The 20629-nt window shown below is 37.7% G+C and overlaps 1 long non-coding RNA gene and 1 pseudogene across 2 annotated transcripts in view; one reads left to right on the forward strand and one right to left on the reverse strand.

Annotated features, from left to right (window-relative positions):
* Positions 1 to 574: 574 nt before the first annotated feature.
* LOC101088767 lies at positions 575 to 1789 on the forward strand (annotated as a pseudogene).
* A 14898-nt stretch (positions 1790 to 16687) lies between these two features.
* LOC109502398 overlaps positions 16688 to 20629 on the reverse strand; it is a 98750-nt gene continuing 94808 nt past the window's right edge. For both annotated transcript variants that reach the window (XR_002160970.3, XR_002745012.2), the window contains exon 5: positions 16688 to 16841. This is a non-coding gene — a long non-coding RNA (uncharacterized LOC109502398). The remainder of the gene's footprint in view (positions 16842 to 20629) is intronic.

Below are 20629 nucleotides of genomic sequence, written 5' to 3' on the forward strand. Positions count from 1 at the left end.
CACACAAAAGCCTGAATACAGCTATTTATAGAAGTTTTATTCATAATTGTCAAAATTTGAAAGGAACCAAAATGGCCTTCAGTAAGTGAATGGATAAATGAACTGGCATATCCATACAATGGAATATTATTCAACACTAGAAAGAAATGAGCTATTAAGCCATGAAAAGGCATGGAAGAATCTTAAATGTATACTACTAAGTGCATAAAGCCATTCTGATACATACTGTATGATTCCAATTATATGATATCCTAGAAAAGGCAAAAATATGGAGACTCCAAGATCAGTGTTTGCCAAAGGATGAGGGGCAGAGGGTATAATAGGCAGAGCACAGGGGATTTTTAGGACAGTGAAACAGTTCTGAAATATACTACAGTGGTGGATACATGTCATTGTACATTTGTTAAAACCTGAAAATGTACAACTCAAGACTGAGCTCTAGTGAGAACTATGGACTTTGGGTGACAATGATGTGTCCATGTAGATTCACCAGTTATAGCAAACACACCACTCTGGTGTGGTACATTGAGTGTTGGGGAAGCTGTGAATGTGTGGGGATGGGAGCACATGAAAATTTGTGCATTCTGCTTAATTTTGCTGTGAACCTAAAACTGCTCTAAAAAATAAAATCTATTTTTTTTTAAAGATAAACTCCTGAGAGCCTCAGCCTTACTTACAGTACTGCCCAGAGAGCGCTGAGCCCTCATCCATCCACTGCCACCCACTCTGAACACAAAACATGTGGTCATGGATAAAAATGAGCTGGGGCAGGGGACCAAACTGACCGAGCAAGCTAAACAATATGACTACATGACAGCCTTCATGAGATCTGTAACTGAGCAAGGAGCTGAATTATCCATTGAGGAGAGGAGTCTGATCTCAGTTGCTTATAAAAATGTTGTAGGAGCCCATAGGTCTTCACAGAGGATCGTCTCAAGTATCGAGCAAAAGACGTAAAATGCTGAGAAACAACAACAGATGGATGGAGAATACAGAGAGAAAAAGGAGACCCAGCTAAGAGATATCTGCAATGATCTACTATCTCTTTTGGAAAAGTGTTTGATCCCCAGTGCTTCACAAGTGGAAAGAAAAGACTTCTATTTGAAAATGAAAGGAGGGGCGCCTGGTGGCTCAGTCAATTGAGTGTCTGTCGGACTTCAGCTCAGGTCATGATTTCATGGTTCCTGGGTTCGAGCCCTGCATCAGGCTCTGTGCTGATAGCTCAGAACCTGGAGCTTGCTTCAGATTCTATGTCTCCCTCTCTCTGCCCCTCCCCTGCTCATGCTCTGTCTTTCTCAGTCTCTCAAAAATAAATAAACATTAATTTTTTTTTTTTAATGGAAGGAGACTCCTAGCATTACTTGCCTGGGGTTGCTGCTGGTGATAGAAAGAGATTGTGGATCAGTCACAACAAGCATACCAAGAAGCTTTTGAAATCAGCAAAAAGAAAATGCAACCAGAGCATCCTATCAGATTGGGTCAGGCCCTTAACTTCTCTGTCTTCTATTTGGAGATTCTGAACTCCCCAGAGAAATCTTGCTCTCTTGTAAATACAGCTTTTGATGAAGCCATTGCTGAACTTGATACATTAAGTGACGAGTCATAAAAAGATGGAATGCTAATAATGTAATTACTGAGAGACAACTTGACATTGTGGACATCAGATACCCAAGGAGATGAAGCTGAAGCAGGAGGAGGAAGGGAAACTCACCAGCCTTCTGACTTTTGCCTGCCTCATTCTAAAATGTACACAGTGGACCATTTGTCACCCATGCTGTCCCACAAATAATGTTTTGTTTACAATTTATGACAGGTTTATGTTACTTCTTTTTAAATTTCCATTTTTCTCATGTGGTTTTTATGTTTACCATCAGGGGAGTAGAACCAGTTAACATTTAGGGAGTTATCTGTTTTCATCTTGAGTTGGCAAATATGGGGATGTGGAATTTTTATACTAGTTATAAACGTTTGGCATAATACTTGGTACATTGTGGTCTCACAAAGGCCAGTGTTAAAACTGCTACCATGTCTCAGCGGAGAAAACTGCCTACATACTGGTTTACCCTGGTGGGGAATAAAAGGAATAATTGGCTCCATGGGGTGCCTAGGTGGCTCAGTCAGTTGAGGGTATGACTTCAGCTCAGGTCATGATCTCACAGTTCGTGAGTTTGAGCCTCACGTCGGACTCTGTGCTGGCAGCTCAGACTGGAGCCTGCTTTGGATTCTGTGTTTTCCTCTCTCTCTGCGCCTTCCCTGCTCATGCTCGCTCTCTCTCTCTCTCTCTCTCTCTCTCTCTCTCTCAATAATAAACATTAAAACAATTAAAAAAGTAAAAAAAGTAAAAGAAAAAAAAAGGAATAATTGTTTCCAGACACAGTTATAGTTATTGTGGGTACTTTAAGGTTTGGAGCACTTACAAGGCTGTCGTAGAAATGGGTATCCCATAGATTTTACACGTTGAACCATGTGTAACTGTGGAATACTCATTCTCAGTGTACACACCTTGGACTATAGTTGCAGAAGTGTTCCTTTAGTCGCAGACCAATTTACTCTAGATAAAGGCAGAAACAGTTCATATTCCATTACTTGTAAAGTTACCTGCTGTTTGCTTTTGTTATATTTGCTATACTCATTTTATTTGTACATAAATGTTTTAGGCAACCTAAGAACAAATGTACAATAAAGATGCAGTAAAAATAAATTGCTTAATTCCATTACTTTATGTATTTCAAGAACAGCAGCAAAACAAAAATCCCATGTATTTACATTTTTAGGATTTATTTTTTTTTTGCTTTTGTGATTTCTTTTGTGTGTGGGGGGGTGTGGGGAGGGGGGAGGCGGGAATACTTGCCTAACATGCATGTGCTGTAAAAACAGTTAACAGGGAAATAACTGAGATGATGGCTAGGTTTGTTTAATGTCCTATGAAATTGTCATGAACAATCTAAGTTGTTAAGAACAAGTGTGTTAAGTTCATGTAAGTGGAATAAAAGTTTTATGAGTAGACTTTTCAGCTACTTTCTCTATACCATTTCATGCCAAATAGTCTTTGGTTCTGAAACTTCTCTAAAGGAAATTATTGGAAATTTTTGGAAATTCTTTCCTTATTTCCTCTTGGCAGCAAATGGGCTTTTACCAAGTTTAATACAAAGTTTATCATAACAACAACAGCAAGGTATAAACTCCTCAGGACAAAGAGAAGAGGAAAGGAAACAAAGTTTTGAAAGATGGAAAAAAGATGGAACAAATAGCAACGGACTCAGTATGGCAGAGAAAGGTGAAGCCCAACTACGTGGAAAGAGAGATGCCAAGGAAAAGTAAGCACGTTTGTTCTGCTAAACTCTAGAAAGATTCAGGAATTAGAGGTACCAGGTGACTTTGAAGACTATAGGGCAAGGTAGCGTGAGCACAAGAGGATGGATTTTTGAGTCTGTAATGGGAGTATTCAGAGTTTAGTTGTCCTCCCCTAGCCTATATCCCCAGTCCAACAAGACAAAATAGGACATTACTTTAGGTGGAGATTGACTCAGAAAGGCTCTGGTGTGGGGGACACTATGAGAAAGACATGCAACCCAGGATCCAGAAGATCTTCAACAAAAGAAAGTATCCCCAGGGTAGAGATGAAGACAGATCCCAAGAAAACTATGGTATAGTAGACTTAGAAAGCAGTCAGTTATATTGGATCAGCAAGATGGAAAATCTAGGAGGGATGTTTCCAAGGGAAAAAAGTGGAACTCATCTATTACCAATGAGATCTGACAGTAAGAAGAGGAGCTTTAGTGCTTAGAAAGAAAGCTTGGGCTGAATGAGCAACATGTACATGGAAAACTAGACAAAAATAAACAACATGATAGTTAACTTTGGGAAAAACAGTGAGCGTTTTTAGTGTTTTTTTTTTTTTTTAAGAGAGAGAGAGCACGAGTGGGAAGAGGGGCAGTGAGACAGGTGAGAAAGAATCCTAAGTAGGCTCCACATTCGGCATGGAGCCCAATATGGGGCTCGATCTCACAACTATGAGATCCCGACCTGAGCCGAAACCAAGGGTCAGAGGCTTAACTGACTGAACCTCCCAGGTGCCCCAATGCAACTTTATTTTTAAACAGGCATTCAAAAACTTAATACTCTCAGATGAAAGTTATTTTGTTTAAAGTAGTCACTTTGAGATTTAGTCCCTGTTCAACACTGCTGCCATTTTTAGTACTATACAACCTATAATACGTTCTTCCGTATAGCTGCTGCAGTAATAATGAATTTTCTTCCTATGAAAATGAAATTTATTTTGCAAATCAGTAGTTATTAGTCACCAAATCTAGTACCAAGGCAAGTGAGTCAGCAGAGTAATATTTCTACTGTTTTATAGCTTAAATAGTTTTTAATAAAATTCCTGAAAAGGAGCTCCTCAGAGTTTTTTAAATGTAGTAACTTTAAACCTACTACTGTTTTGATATTGTTGTAGTCCTTACTTATTTTTATATATCATTTTAGGAATGTTTGTTTGGTTTTAGTCTCAAATCCCACCCTCTCCCCTACATTTTTCAGTACTTTGTAAAATGAAGACACATGATGGGCACTCAACCAATGTCTATAATGTTGAAACTTCTCTGCCTTTCTTTCTGTAGGAGGCAACCAGCAATCAGAAAGAGACATAATAAAAACCACCTGGGTAACTCCAACCAACTCAGAACCTCTAGATTGAAATTAGTGGTTCCATTTCCATCAAAAAATTCTTTTTTGTTTGTTTCTTTTCTTCCATTTTTAGAAGCAAAGACACCCATTCAAATACCTGGTAAAAATTTCTAGACAGGTCTGGGTTTCCAGTTCCAGAAAACTAAGATAGAGTTGCTGGAATATTATGCCCAGATTCTCTTGGCTTTACCTCCTGTACAAATAAATCCATCCACTGATGTGCTTGGCAAGGTGACAAAAACAGCCGCAGGGGAGGCAAAACCCATCCTGGCACAGGCTCTGCGTTGATTCCCTTTGTTAAGGACTCTCCTCTTTCTAGCATGTGGACCCTCCTAGGTTGACAGGAAGAGGCCAGGCAGCAATGGGTGGAGGGAGAGGAGAGTCAAGCACACTGACCCTTGATTGAGCTCTGCTCCCAGCTGTCCCCAACTTCTGAAATATGGTAACCTTTTCCACGCTTGCCCTGGAGATTCCCATGGGAACAGTAGGGTTCCTGAGCCACAGTCCTACAAATGGGAAGAGATGTTACAGGTTCAAATAACCCAGAGATGGGAGGAAAAGAGGAAGGGAAGAGAGAAGAAAAAGAGGTCAAGGAAAAAAAGAATCGACTGGGAGTGATAAAAGAGACTACAAGGACAGATATGAGAAGATCAGATAACTAGAAATTAGGTTTTTTGGGGTTTTTTTCCATTGGGAAAACAGAGAAAGGGAAAGGAAATAGCAATAAAAAATGTCTGAAAATTCAGGTGAATTCTGCCAGTCACAGGAGGATTCTTCCAACCGTCTTTTATCCTCAGCTACTCTCAAGGTAATGTGTCACACCTGTGCCTAGGTTAGGGCTTAAGAGCATAGACTTTGGAGCCAGATTTCTCTAGATCTACCACTGTCTAGGTATATGGCAATTATTTCACTTCTCTGTTTATAAGTTTGCTCATCTGAAAAATGGAGATGATTACAGTGCCTACCATATGGGATTACTGTGAAAATTAAATATGTTAATGCATATAATAAAAGAGTGTTGCATAGTATATGACATATAGTGTACACTCAAATTTTACTTGTTATATTTTGATGGCACCAATGAATAGCTTCTGACAATTAAGTCACTTGGTGGAGGTAACCCAATTACCACACATATTCATTTATTTATAAGTTTTCATTACAAGTATTCATTAAAAGGATTGCTCATACTTTTCTGATCTTGAAATACCTATGTTTACCTCCTTATCTCAACCTATCAAAACGTAGCATTCTTCAAGCACCTGTCAGTTTCACAACACTTATGCCAACCTCCCCCATGACAACCATTCTTGATGTCACCTGTGAACTCTTAACAACATTTAACATTTGTAAGTTTGGCACTTAGCGGTTCATATACAGCATAATCTATATAGTGTCTTCTAAAGCTAGATGGATGGATAGTAATAGTTACAGATTAGCTTCTCATAGCCTTCCTTGTATTAGGAAGGGAAAAACAGGATGGTCAAAGAATATACGTAGAGACATCACAGAAAAGTATTTCTTATGTCTTTGTCCACTACAAATTATGCAGGTCTCCAGTGCTGAAAGACCCTCCCTTTTTTGAGAATCTCTTGAAGGATGAAGTCTGCTTGAATGGTGGTGGGAAGGAATAAGTGATATGGTATGAGTTGCAAAGGGAGGCAGAAATATCCAGAATAACTCAACTATATTCTCAGTCCATAATTATAACTGTTAAAAGATGTCACCAAATGGGCTTTGAAGTCAGAAAAGGGATTCTTCCTTGGCCTTCTATTTACTTACTGTGCAATTCTGGAAAATTTATGAAGCTATATGAGGTTCACTTTCCTCATCTGGAAAATTAGGGAAACAATGTCTTCATTATAAGATAGCTATAATATTTAAAGAACTTACTATGATGCCAGAGGCACCTGGGTGGCTCAGTTGGTTAAGTGTCCAACTCTTGATTCTGGTTCAGGTCATGATCTCATGGTTGGTAAGATGGAGCCTTGCACTGGGCTCTGTGCTGACAGCGCGCAGTCTGCTTGGAATTCTTTCTCTCCTTCTCTCTCTGCCCCTCCCCCACTCACACATGTTTTTCTCTCTCTTTGTCTCTCTCTCTCTCTCTCTCTCTCTCTCAAAACAAATAAAAATAAACTTAAAAAATAAAAGAACTTACTACAGTGCCTGGTCAAGTATGCATTCTACAAATGTCATTTCCTTTTCTCTTCCCAAGAATCAGTGGAGGCAGAAAACACCGAACCATTCTTGAACCAAGTAATTTCAACTAGTCTACTGCCAGTCAGTTTTTCACAGTGTGTCTTTGTAAATTTGAAGTGCCCCAAGAGTCACGTTAGTCATAGCTGTGACTAAATTAGATACTCTTCTGAAAGATCATGGTCCCAGGAGCATATTATCTCAGCAGGCAGAATTAAAAACCACATCCACAGTAAGTTGGAGGAATAAAAGAAATAGGTCACAAATAGTTTTTTTTTTTAATCCACTGTCATAGTTTGTTTGCTTACATGCTTTTTAATTGTTTTCCAGGCCTTCACATGACTTTGGTCAATTTTCACCTGTTCCTATAATGGAAGGGAAATAAAGAATTCAAAGTTCTAAAGTATTTTTTTAATGGGAAATTCTTTCTGAACTGAGATTTATTTCTCATATCATATACTGGAAGATACTTGTGAACTAGAGGAACAGAGGAAACCCTTTAAATACAGTGTTAATGTTTCCTGTACTATTCACTATAACTCTGTCAGAAAGGCAATCCTTTATTGCCTCCAAATGAAGGTGGTATGTATATGGTCTTTTCTATCTGTAGATGGACAAAATTAATACTTATGGTCAAACTCAGAGAAAACTGTCATTAATAAAACTAGTAAGATTCAAAATATGTGAAAGTCAGTGCATGGCTTGCATGGCCTAGAATCAGACTGACAAGCATGACCCCTATAGCCAGAGTAGACAGCGTGAGCAGAATAAAACACAGTGAAGTGACTGAGACTGTGACCAGGCAGAGGTCCCTTACAGGGGACCTGTGATCTATGTTATGGGGTATGTATCTAAAAAACATACAACCTTGGCAGCAGAAGGGAGTGAAAAGGGCCCTGCAAACATAATTCATAAAGGTATAGATACAGAGAAAAATGAAAGAAGCATAGTAAATGCAGGCCAGAAACAAGAACAGTCACCATAAATGCTGCAGGAACAGAAAAGATTCACAGAAGTGTTGCCCCTATAGGAAGAGAACCTTCATTCATTCATTCATTCATTCATTCATACAACAAATATGTATTGAGCACCAACCATGTGTTAGATAAATAAGGTTACAAAAATGAAAAAAACAATCCTTGCCTATAAGGAATATAGTGAGGAAAGAAACACATCTAGTTAGCATTAGGAGGAAGGAACTCTGGGAATTCCTGGGAGTATGTTATATTTTTCCAGAAACTAGATGTCTAAGGACTTTTCTTAGCAGACAAAAAAGAGGTAGATTCTAGCAAGAAGGAACAATATGTTCAAAGTTTCAAAAATTTAAAAAAGTAATCAATTTTAGGGGAACCTAAATTGGCACATAATGGCTAGAATATGATATGCAATGGAAGCTATAGTAGATAATAAAGCTAGACTGAAACATAAAGGCTACAATCTGAAGAGCTTTGAATGTCAAGCAAAGAAGTTTAGGTTTTAATTTTTATAGCTATTGAGGAACAATTAAAATTTTCAAGCAGAGGAGTAACAACATCAGATTTTCAGGGTAGAAATGTCATTCTGGTAGAAGTGGAGATAAAGAAGGACAAGGACAGCAGGGAGGTTACAACAATAGTATAGGGATGTTAAGTATAGGGATGTCAAGAGCTGAACCCAATAAAAAGTAGAGGGATGAAAATGAAAAGAAGGAAAGTTTTAGGCAGCAGAATTGGGCAACTGGTGGTACCTGGGGCTGTTCACCAAAGTAGGACATACTGGAGAAAGAGCAGGTTTCAGGAAAGACAATGAATTAGTTTAATTTTCAGTACACTATATTTACATGCTTTTGTGACAACTAAGTGGAAAGAACATATAATTAGGTCTATGCAGAAAGAAATCTACATGACATAGAGGGGTAGGAATTGAAATAAGCCAGATAATGAAGGTACTAAGAATTGAAAAGAGGATGGACCTACCTGTACTAAAGTCAGAGTTCTTATTAAAAATGAAACAAAACAAAATGAACGAACAAAAACAAAATTCACGAAGTATGCTCTGACTAGATAACACTGATGGAGGACTTAATAAAGGATATTAGGTGAAGGATTCTCAAGGCTAAGGAATAAAGCCCACCAGTTTCTCGATCAAACCCCACCAACACCAGGAACTTGACTTCACTGAAATCACTGAAATCAGCCAGTGATACTCATGTCTCAGAAACCCTACAAATACAGGAAAATTATCACCACTCCTGCTCCTACCACCTTCACCCTGCTCCTACCACCTTCACCAGAAAAACCGTAAGCTTCATTTACAGCATCTCACTCAAAAGCCTAAGTCAAAGGTAACTTAAGTGTAAGGGAAATTTGGAATTTAAGTTATGATATATCCCTTAGGGAAGAGGAAAAAAAGGGGGGCTCAAACTAGACCAAAGTGAACAATAGAACAAATGGATCAGAGAGGAAAAAAAGGGATTGTACTTTTGAGACAGAAAGAGATTTTTAACTCTATGGAGGGGGTTAGTGAACATAACAATAAAAACAATCTATTCAATCTATTCAATATGACTTGATCTAATCAAATCTATTTTATCAATTATTATATGCCACACACTCTATATACACTATTTCTAAGCTTCATAAAAATGCTTTATGGCAGGTGCTACTATCTCCATGTTATAAATGATGAAAGAAGAATCACCAAAGTGAAACAACCACTATCACAGAGCTAGTAAATGGCTAAGCCAAGACTTGAGTGTAAGTCAATCTGATTTCTTACCCCCTCTATGTTCTTCTGTCAGAATGCTATCTACATAGAATACCTGTAGGTAGGTAAACATTTATATATGAGTAGTGTCATAAATTTATTTACACTTTAACTGTAAATTTTAGGGGTTTTTTTCCTAAACAATTACTTTGATTCTATAAACCACAGTCAGCGACATCTGTCTTGGATACTACTGTAAAAAAGTGTCTAAGCCCAAGTGAATGCCAATGAACAAGAAATCAAGAAATGTTTCCATTCAGAGATGGCCACAGGGTAGACAATGTCACACAGGTGACTCTAGACATGGAGGTACATGGAGATTTGGCCTAGGAAGGCTACAGAACTACATCCTCCTATGAATGGGAACATTGAACCAGGCCATCATCCCACTCTTTTGTACTCCTACAACAAAGAAGATTTTTCCTGACCAAGGAAGGCCCTTCTGATAATACACAATAAAATGGTCCTGCCATTTTTAAAACTTCCAACAAGTTTATCATCAGAATATATTTTTACCTTCTGAACCTGCATTAGTTTTTTTCTGCCAAAGAGTTAAAAGATATGCTTCTGTGTTCTGGCTGAAATATAATTTTGAGAAGGTTTATGAAAGGTCATGAGAGTAAATCCACATATGGGAGAATATGAAGGCAGCAAGATAATTCCCTGGTCTGATTCTGCCACATTTAAATTTTTCTAATCATCCTTGAAGATTTCAATAATGTGGACTTATTTCTGTATAATGTGTGTGTGGTAAAAATGATTCAGTTCACATGAACAACCTTTTCTTTATTATCAAAATAAAAGCATACTTGATGTGCCTCTATGTTTATTGCAACATTATTTACAATAGCCAAATTATGGAAACAGCCCAAGTTTCCATCAACTGAAGAATGGATAAGGAGGATGTGGTACATACATACAATGGAATATTATTCAGTCATAAAAAAGAATGAAATCTAGCCATTTGCATAGATCTAAAGAGTATAGTGCTATGCGAAATAAGCCAATCAGAGAAAGACAACTGATTTCACTCATATGTGGAATTTAAGAAACAAAGCAAAGGAACAAAGGGGAAAAAAAGAGACAAACCAAAAAAACAGCCTCTTACCTATAGGGAAAAACAGATGGTTACCAGAGGAGAGGTGGGAGGGGGGATGGGTAAAATAGGGGAAGGGGATTAAGAGTACACTTATCTTGATGAACACTGAGTAATGTATGGGACTATTGAATCATTATATTGTACAACCAAAACTAATATAACACTATATGTTAGCTACACTGGAATTAAATTTTTTTTAGAAAATAAAAAAGCATACTGGAGTGATATATTTAAAAGTTAAATTGGATCATGTGACACCCTGCTTAAATCCCTTTCATTGCTTTTGTAAGAGAATCCAAACTCTTTGCCACAATGAAAAAGGCCCTACATGCTCTGACTCCTGCCAACCTCTCTAACCTCTTCTGGCATCACACCATGCGTTAGCTCTATAGGTCTCCTTTTGATTTCTCAAACGCACCAAGCCCTTCCCCACTCTAGGCTTTTACATTTATTTTCTCTCTACTTACAGTGCTCTTAGCCACCTCTCTTCATGACTGCCTTTTTCTCAGCCTTTGGGATTCATCTCAGATGCTGCCTGCTCAAAAGGCCCTTCCTTTATCACCCTATCCCTAATGTTCTACTCCCTGTCTTCAACATCGCCTAAACTCTCCATTATTTAGACATTTCAACAATAATACCTGGACATTTCTCCTGAAGAACTTATCTCAATAGATTTATTTGTGCATTTATCTGTTTATCACCTCTCTCACCCAACAGAATACAGATCCATGACAACAGGGATATCACATATTTGCACTGTTGCATCCTCAGTACACCTGGCAAGTAGCAGTCACTCAATAAATGTTCACTAATGGAATAAATGAAGCAATGAAAGAAAAGAATCAGTGTGGTTTGTGCTATGCACCCTTCCTTAAAGTTGTATAGCTTTTTATTCTATGCCACAGCTTATTATCCTAGTCACAGCTAATAAATGTTCTTATACTTCCTGGTTGGTTTTTAAGCCCTGTTTCTTCTATCAGTAAGAACATCTATCCTGGTTTGACTCTTTTCCTCAAGGCTTGCAACTCAAAAGCTACTGAATCCCTATTCCACCCTCAGCTGTTTGGAGAACTTGGGAATTTATTCTATGGTCTACCCTTTGTGCCAGCTAGAATTTAATGCACTCTGTGATGTGATCTGTTACTTCAACGTGGCCATTGTTAGTCACTGGCAAGGCAGTAAGACTTCCCCAAAGTCATTTCATATGTAGCCTTGGTACCAAAAAAATGTCTCAGGAGTGCTGAGGAATTATTTCAGAGGCTCCCTAAAGCCACAGATTTGGGAGTACCTTGCTTATTTATTCTGAATAAATTAGTTCCTTGGGATATGAAATCATCTAACAATGAAAATACAGATTTATTCATACAGGTAAGGATTTTTCTTTTCAATAGCTGGGCAAGAAATTCCTTTTCATAAGTCCTACTCCCTTAAAAATTAACCACTGTGCCCACAATACCAACTATGAAAATTCCCATCAGGTAATTATAGCTTTAAAAAAATCTCAAATGTTATGAGGGAGAAGCTAAACTAAAGAGTGCAGAGCAGAGAATGCAGAGCAGAGCATTCTTGTCCATGTGCTTAATGGCACTTAGGGGCATGGCTTTTCATGTAGTATAAAGCTTATTTTCAAAATAATTTCCTTAATTGTACTTCTACTTGAAGGGACAAATTATATTTGATAAATGATCTTCTTGTGCAAAACATCCCAGGATAGGTATTCAATATCATATAGCACTCACTCTCATGGTATCCACTCTTTACAAAATAGACTAAAACAGTATTTGAAAGAAACACCTCCTCATCATGGCTGAGAGTGATTTTAAAATGGCTATCAGACAACCAAAATCTGTTCTTTCTAAAGAAACTCAGTGTTTGCTATGTAAGATAAACATTCAAAGTTGCTAATCATAAGATACATATTCTTCAGGTACATAAAATCCTCATTTTTTACTTAAGTATGTTTGTAATGGATAACAAGTGTTGTATACTTTACGATTAAAATATACAATAATGATTTCCAGTACTGTCACATCAAAACATCCCTGTCCTTAGTCTAGCTACTGTGAAAACACAACATATATCTAGCCTAAAGACTAAAAATCACTTAAGGCCTTTTGTTCCTCAACCCCCACATGGCCCCAATCATTTACTGTCCCCTTAATATTCCAAATGCAGTTGCAATTCACAGCGATGTGTGTGCACGCATGTGTGTGTGTGTGTGTGTGTGTGTGTGTGTGTGTGTGTGTGTGTGGTGTCTGGCTGGATAATGATGAGCTAAGCTTAATTACATCATTAGGCAGGAGGCCGCAGATCTCCTGCTGCCTTAAGGGACTGATTGGAATTTTAAAATATTATTTTCACTTAGTGGAATTTAAATTAAATAAATAAGTTCCATTAAAAGAGAACCATGGTACATTTGCTGTTGATTTTTGTCCGTTTACAATTGTGCTAGAGGCTGAGGTACCCAAAGCGGTATACAGTTATCGTCTTACAAACTCCTAATTACACCCTTTAAAATATAACTGACAAGACTTTTTCTGTTGTGCCAGAATACACTCATTTTTTAAAGTATCTTCCTTTTACTTCACTTCTAATATATTTCCCTAACATTATTCTGTACCTCCCAAATTACTGTTTAATGTAAGTCAGTACTGTATGATGAATGTGTTATGTTTTTTACATTTTTACATATTTATTTCATGGTGCCATTTATGGCCCTATCCCGCCAACCACTGCAACCTGAAGAACACAGAGAGCGAACATGTTTTGTTCTGAGTTATTTCTAGGTAAGTCATGAGAAAGGTGAAAAGTAGGAGAACTTAGAAATCTGACTTTTGGTCCTGAAAAGCTGAAAGCATTAGATAAGTTCCCTTAGTACTCCCGTTCAGAGTCAGACTACTTCTCCTTCATGTAGGCAAGGTTATAAAATTGTCTCTATCCTTTCTAATTAAAGACCTGAGAAACATGAATTTTAGGTTACTTAGAGAGTCGGGGTCGGGTTTGAGGCACCACAGGCCACCCAAGGAAAATCCAGCTGCATCGCATTTGAAGCTGTCCTATCATAGTCTGGAAAAAATGTTCCAATCTTAAAAATATGTCTAGATCACTTTATTTCACCCCTATGTGACTCCCAGGTGAAGGGGGGGGGGGTGGGGATGGATGGGTAAGATAAGGGTGGCAAATGAGCATTCTATGAAAAGTCTTTTCCAAAAGGAACCCATCAGTCTCTAAGAAAGCTGACTTATATTTTTTAAAAAAACTCTGACATTACAGATCATGTGTGTAATCCCTTCATCAGTCTGTGGTAGGGAGTTTCATACCCTGCCTACAAATGAAGCATATGGCAAAGGTCCTCTTCTAACTCAGGGATTCAGGAACGGCTCCAGGCACGCTGGGGGCAGAATGTCTTTACAATGGCCTCACTTCCCCATAGGCATGCCTCTCCTTTTCAAAGCCTGTGCCCCCATGATCCCCAGATCTTCAGATTCTCATGGGCAGCAATTTGCCTGGGTCTGTTCTCCCCAGCAACACTACCCCCAATTTAGGATACATCGATTCTCTATGATGTCTTATGAAAATTTAACTGCATTCACTTAAGATCCTACTGAGATAAACTTAACATTTCTGTTTAGGGACAAAAATGGGTCTTGGCTAAAAATGCCTTAGAATCTTGGACTTTTGGGGAATGGGACCTCAAATGTTATTTTACAGATGAGGAAGCCAAATTCCCAGATAAGGTGTCTAATTTCCCCAAGGTCACACAGTTACTTAATAATTTAGCTGGGGCTAACATCTCTGTTTCTCAATTCCTAATCCGTTGTTTTTAATCCATGGCATCAAGCTGCTTAATTTTTCAGCCTTCTAGGGAAATCTTATCATCTATACAAAGGTTTTCTAATTCCTTGACCGAATGAATATGAGATGGGAGATTTAGGCTCTGATACACACCCTTAAGAGGTAATGTAGGGGCGCCTGGGTGGCGCAGTCGGTTAAGCGTCCGACTTCAGCCAGGTCACGATCTCGCGGTCCTAGAGTGCGAGCCCCGCGTCAGGCTCTGGGCTGATGGCTTGGAGCCTGGAGCCTGTTTCCGATTCTGTGTCTCCCTCTCTCTCTCTGCCCCTCCCCCGTTCATGCTCTGTCTCTCTCTGTCGCAAAAAATAAATAAACGTTGAAAAAAAAATCAAAAAAAAAAAAAGAGGTAATGTAACCAATCCTCTGAGAAATTGTCTCTCTAAAATCTTTACACCACACAACTTATTTAAATGAATTGCTTTGCATTCCTTTTCATTTGTGGCTGGCAATGCCATCCCTTAATCACAGGATAGGAGGGAGGGACTGCAGGAGTTTCTTCTAGAAATACTGGTAAAAGTCACTCCCTGAGAAGCAGGGAAGAAACACTGACTCTGGTGTTTGGTTAAGTGGGTCACTTAATGGCCGAGGTAGGGACTACCTACATATCCCCTTATGCCATCCCATTAACACACAAGAGTGTGCATGAGTGCAGGAGGGTGTCATTAGGGTAAATGAACGGGGTTTAGGGATTAGTGCTGTTAACGCTGCTGCCTGCTGATAGGAAGACAAGGCAATCTCAACCTGTTAAACAACCTACCACCTGGGAAGTTGAACTGCCCACTGTCAGCAGAGACCCGCATGGTATTGAGAATGAGTTTCAAAAAAAAAAAAAAAAAAATCTGAACCACAGGGATATCATTAAAAAAAAAAAAAAGGATGCAGAGATATTTTTCAAGGAAGAAAGAAAAGATGGGAAAACCAACAGAATTAACATATTAAGCTATTTTATAAGACTTAAGAGTACTGTGATATGATTTGGTCCTAAAGAAAGTATTTGATACAGATATGAAGTATTTCAGCTTTTCTAATATTTCTATTATATAATTTGAGAAGGTCACCTTGTTTGGGGGTTTCAAGTAGTTTTTAATTGGTAGTTTATTCCAAAATATCTCTGTACTACCATTCTTACGAATATATTCATAAAATATATATGTGGCTTCCCAACAAGATGGTGTAACACCAGAATGTGAAGTCCTTTCCCCAAAATCAACCCTGGGGAAACATGGGTCAGAATAACTACTATAAAAACAATGAGGAAACTCCTAGGGAGAAAGCTGTAGAAACTGGTGTATAGGGTTGCAGCACCCTGGGGCAAAGGCTACTGTGTCACAGCATTAAAGACTGGTTTAGGGAGGGTTTTAAAACTCTGTTCTTATCTCTGGATGGTCACCATCTGCCCCTTCACCAAAGAATCCACAACAGCAGTTCAGGTCATTACCATGGGGTAATATCAGGGCAAGATAAAAGTCCTGCTAGAGTGAAACTACAGTCCCACCAACCAGTCACATGACATGAATCCCTCCTCTACTTCTTCTCTGTCTAAACTCCCTAAGGGGATTGCTCTTCCCCAGGAATATAAAGCAGATGCATGGGGAGTGCCAGTTAACCAAAATGTTCTGTAAAAATAAGTCCTAATAGTGATTACCATAAATTTAAGTGGGTTTAATACTACTTAAAAGGCAAAAGATTCTCATACTAATTTTTAAATTAAAAAAAAAAAACATTTAATAACATGTTGTTCATAAGAAGTACCATTTAAATAAAATGATACAAAAAGGATGGCAAAAGGTAATCTGTCAATTGTTCAAAATTCCAAAGAAAGCTGGAATTGCACTTTAACATCCAACAAGATGAAAATTTATGGGGAAAAAATCTAACAAAGAAGATAATTATATGTTGATATAGGGAATAATAGACCAAGAAGATGTAGGTATCATGAACTTAAATGTACCTAATAATACAGGTACATTGCACTGAGGGGAAAAATAGGTAAATCAAAAAGTATAGCTGGAGACTTTTTTTTTTTTTAAGTTTTATTTATTTTTGAGACAGAGAGAGACAGAGCATGAACAGGGGAGGGTCAGCGAGAGGGAGACACAGAATCTGAAACAGGCTCCAGGCTCTGAGCTGTCAGCACAGAGCCCGACACGGGGCTCGAACTCACGGACCGCGAAATCATGACCTGAGCCGAAGTCAGACGCTTAACCGACTGAGCCACCCAGGCGCCCCGATAGCTGGAGACTTTTACACACACCTCCTGAAACTGATAGATCAAAATAAATAAATAAATAAATAAATAAATAAATAAATAAATAGATTATCTTCTAGCTTCTTAATTGGATTGCAATAAAACTAGAAGTTTAATAAAATTTTCAATCTCATATGTCTTAAATTTACAAAATAGGTACTAAATAGCCTATGGAAATCATAAAAGAGATAACAAATTATTTATAAATGAACAATGAAATTAGTACTATATGTCAAAATTTGTGGGGCATATCTGAAGCAGGATTTATGGAGAAATTTGTAACTTTGAATACACTTATTAAAGCACAAGAAAGATTGAAGAAAAATAGAGCTAAGCAAGAAGATGAAAGAAAGAAAATATCATCCAAAAGGAAACAAATAATTTTCTTAAAAGTAAGAGTAGTGGGGCGCCTGGGTGGCGCAGTCGGTTAAGCGTCCGACTTCAGCCAGGTCACGATCTCGCGGTCCGTGAGTTCGAGCCCCGAGCCCCGCGTCAGGCTCTGGGCTGATGGCTCAGAGCCTGGAGACTGTTTCCGATTCTGTGTCTCCCTCTCTCTCTGCCCCTCCCCTGTTCATGCTCTGTCTCTCTCTGTCCGAAAAATAAATAAAAACGTTGAAAAAGTAAGAGTAGAATTCAAATAAATAAAAAATTTAAAAGAAAATAGAATGGATCATAACACTAAAACATTATTTTAAAAGATCAATAATGATCTTCCTCAATCAGGACTAACTGAAAAAAAAAAAAAAAAGAAAGATGAGATATAAATCATATACAATATAAAAAGAGAAATAACTATAAAATCAACACAGATTTATAATAGTAATAATGAAATAGTATTATGAAATGTGAAAATTTCAATAAAATGGATGTTTCTGAAGAAATAAAAAATGCAAAAGTATATACAACCAGAAATAGAAAATGTGAATAGACAAATTGGCATTAAAGAAATTTAAGTGGTGAGCAAAGACTTTCCACAAAAGTCTCCCACCCATGTTTACAGTTGAGTTCCACCAAACTTTCAAAACTTATAAAATAGAAAGGGAAATAAGACTGACCAGTTCATTTTATGAGGCTAGTGTAATCTTTATTCAAAAACTAGGTAAGGATTAACCAGGAAAATAAAATTATATATCATTTCACTTTTAAGTCTTTTAAGTCCAGATGGAAAAATTCAAAACAAAACATTATCTCATGAATCCAACATTGTATTATTTAAGTGCCGCATTATCAGGTAGAGTTTATTTCAAGAATGCAGCAATGTTTAACAGAAAAAAAAATCTATCAATGATATATATATATATAATTTTTTTTCAATGTTTATTTATTTTTGGGACAGAGAGAGACAGAGCATGAACGGGGGAGGGGCAGAGAGAGAGGGAGACACAGAATCGGAAACAGGCTCCAGGCTCTGAGCCATCAGCCCAGAGCCCGACGCGGGGCTCGAACTCACTGACCGCGAGATCGTGACCTGGCTGAAGTCGGACGCTTAACCGACTGCGCCACCCAGGCGCCCCTATATATATATATATATATATAAACCAAATTAATAGACTAAACAATACAATCATATATTTTTAAAGAAAGAAAGAAAAATTAAGGTTCAACATGTTATAAAAGGAATTAGCAGAAACTTCCCTAACTAGGTAAAGGTTATGTATACAAACCCTTCAACTTTCAATACGTTCCCTTGAAGCTTAGAAAAAAGACCAAAATACCTATTGTTTATGCTATTGTTTAATCTCCTACAGTAAAGTATTCAAAGCAAAGAAAAAACTCTCATTATTTGAAGACTTTCTATACAAGAAAAACAAATAAAAAGCAACATATAAATGATACTATTAAGAGAGTTCAGGAGGTGGCCAGATTCAAATTCAATCTACACAAAATCAATACTATTTGTCTGTATCAGCAATAAGCATCCAGAAAATATAATAAAATGAAGACACCATTCATGAGAGTAATAAAGACTATACAATTTCTATGAATTAAAAAGTACCCAAGGTTTTATAGAGATAAATTTAAACTCTATTGAATACCATAAAAAATAGAGGGATATTTATTCTCTACAGTTGGAAGAGATAATAGTTTAAAGATCCAGTTCTTTTCCATATTAATTCATAAATTTAATTAATTCACAAATTCATAAATTAATTCATAAATTTAAGAGGCTTCAGGTTCCAGGCTCCAAGCTGTCAGCACAGAGCCCGATGCAGGACTCAAACTCATGGACCGTGAGATCATGACCTGAGCCAAAGTCAGACGCTTAACCAACTGAGCCATCCAGGTGCCCCACAAGTAGATAATTTTAAAGTAAATCATTTTAAAATTGGTTTCAAGGAATAAAAATCTATGATTAGTTTAAGGTAACTTTGAAAAAGAAGAGTAAATAAAAGAGACAGTATAACAAAGCATGGGAAAAATAGATCATAGAACATAATGGAAAACTCAAGACAGACACATGCAAATGTGAGAACATTATATATAATAAAGTTGGCCCTACAAATCATGGTTAGGAAAATGCATAGATCAGAGTTTCTGTTGCAGAAACATAATTGATTGATGGCCCCAGATGCTCTCCCTCTGCATCCACAACCACATTTATGCCAAGGCCACTTCCTGGAGGGTGTTCCCAGCCAATGACTGAGCACATGGGCATATTAATTCCCACAAGATGTGATACTCCCATGACAGGCAGCTTTGGTTTGCGGACTCCCCACTGGCCTGGCCAAAACTTTCTTAGAACTCTACGGTAGTTTGAGACTCTTCCTATCTAATCCACCTTCTGGCTTTCTCTCCTTCACAAGTGTTAGACATATAGGAGTGGTCTTCTGGGCACGCCCCTTTATCCTTCACAGGTGTTTCCCCCAATTAATCTCTTGCACATCTAAATCCATTCTGGCATCTGCTTCTAGGAAGACCTGAACTAACATATAAAAAAATGATGAAAAGATAGATTGTTGAATAGATGTTATTGGGAAAATTGCCTCCTGCATAAAGAAACATATAATGCATCCCTGTCTTATACCATAATTGCAGATGAATTCCAGATAGATTTAAACTTATATACAAAATGTATAACGAAAAATTAAAAGATGTTAGTCATCTAGTGGTAGTGAAAGATTCCTCAAACAAAACTCCAAAAGCACAAATAAAGCAAAAGTATTAATTTGAGAATATTGAAATTCAGGATTTCTGTTCACTAAAGACCAATGTGGTATGATGGACTGCTGTCTCCCAAATTCACTTGCCCGTCTCTAAACCTAACAGGACTCCTTAATTTTTGGTGGAAGCATGGTCACCTGGGTAAAAGACTACATTGCTTAGCCTTCCTTATAGGTAGATATGGCCCTGTCACTACTCTCTGGCCAATGAAATGTGAGCAGACTTCCAACAAATGCATGTAGCATTTATGTCATGCCCTTAAAACAAAGGGACTTACTACACTCTTATCCTTCCTTTCTCCTTCTCAACAAGCTGATAAGAACCACCTTGCATCATGCTGAGAAACCACCTTGCATCATGCTGAGAAACCACCTTGCATCATCCTACAAATGGTAGAATAGTAAGACAGAAGGATCACCTCCTCCAGACTACTACTTGAGAGAGAAATAAACCTCTTTCTTGTCAGAGCCATTGTTAATATGGGGCTCTAATACAAATGCCAAAGTTACCTCCTAAATAATATAAACACCATGGACAAAGTTAGTGGACAGAGGACAAACTGGGAAATTACATTGGCAATGTCTAAAATAAAAAAGGTATAACAACTAAAATAAAAAAAAAACAAACAAACCTCATTTAAC

The sequence above is a fragment of the Felis catus genome, chromosome C1 (assembly GCF_018350175.1).
Source record: "Felis catus isolate Fca126 chromosome C1, F.catus_Fca126_mat1.0, whole genome shotgun sequence".
Lineage (NCBI taxonomy): Eukaryota > Metazoa > Chordata > Mammalia > Carnivora > Felidae > Felis > Felis catus.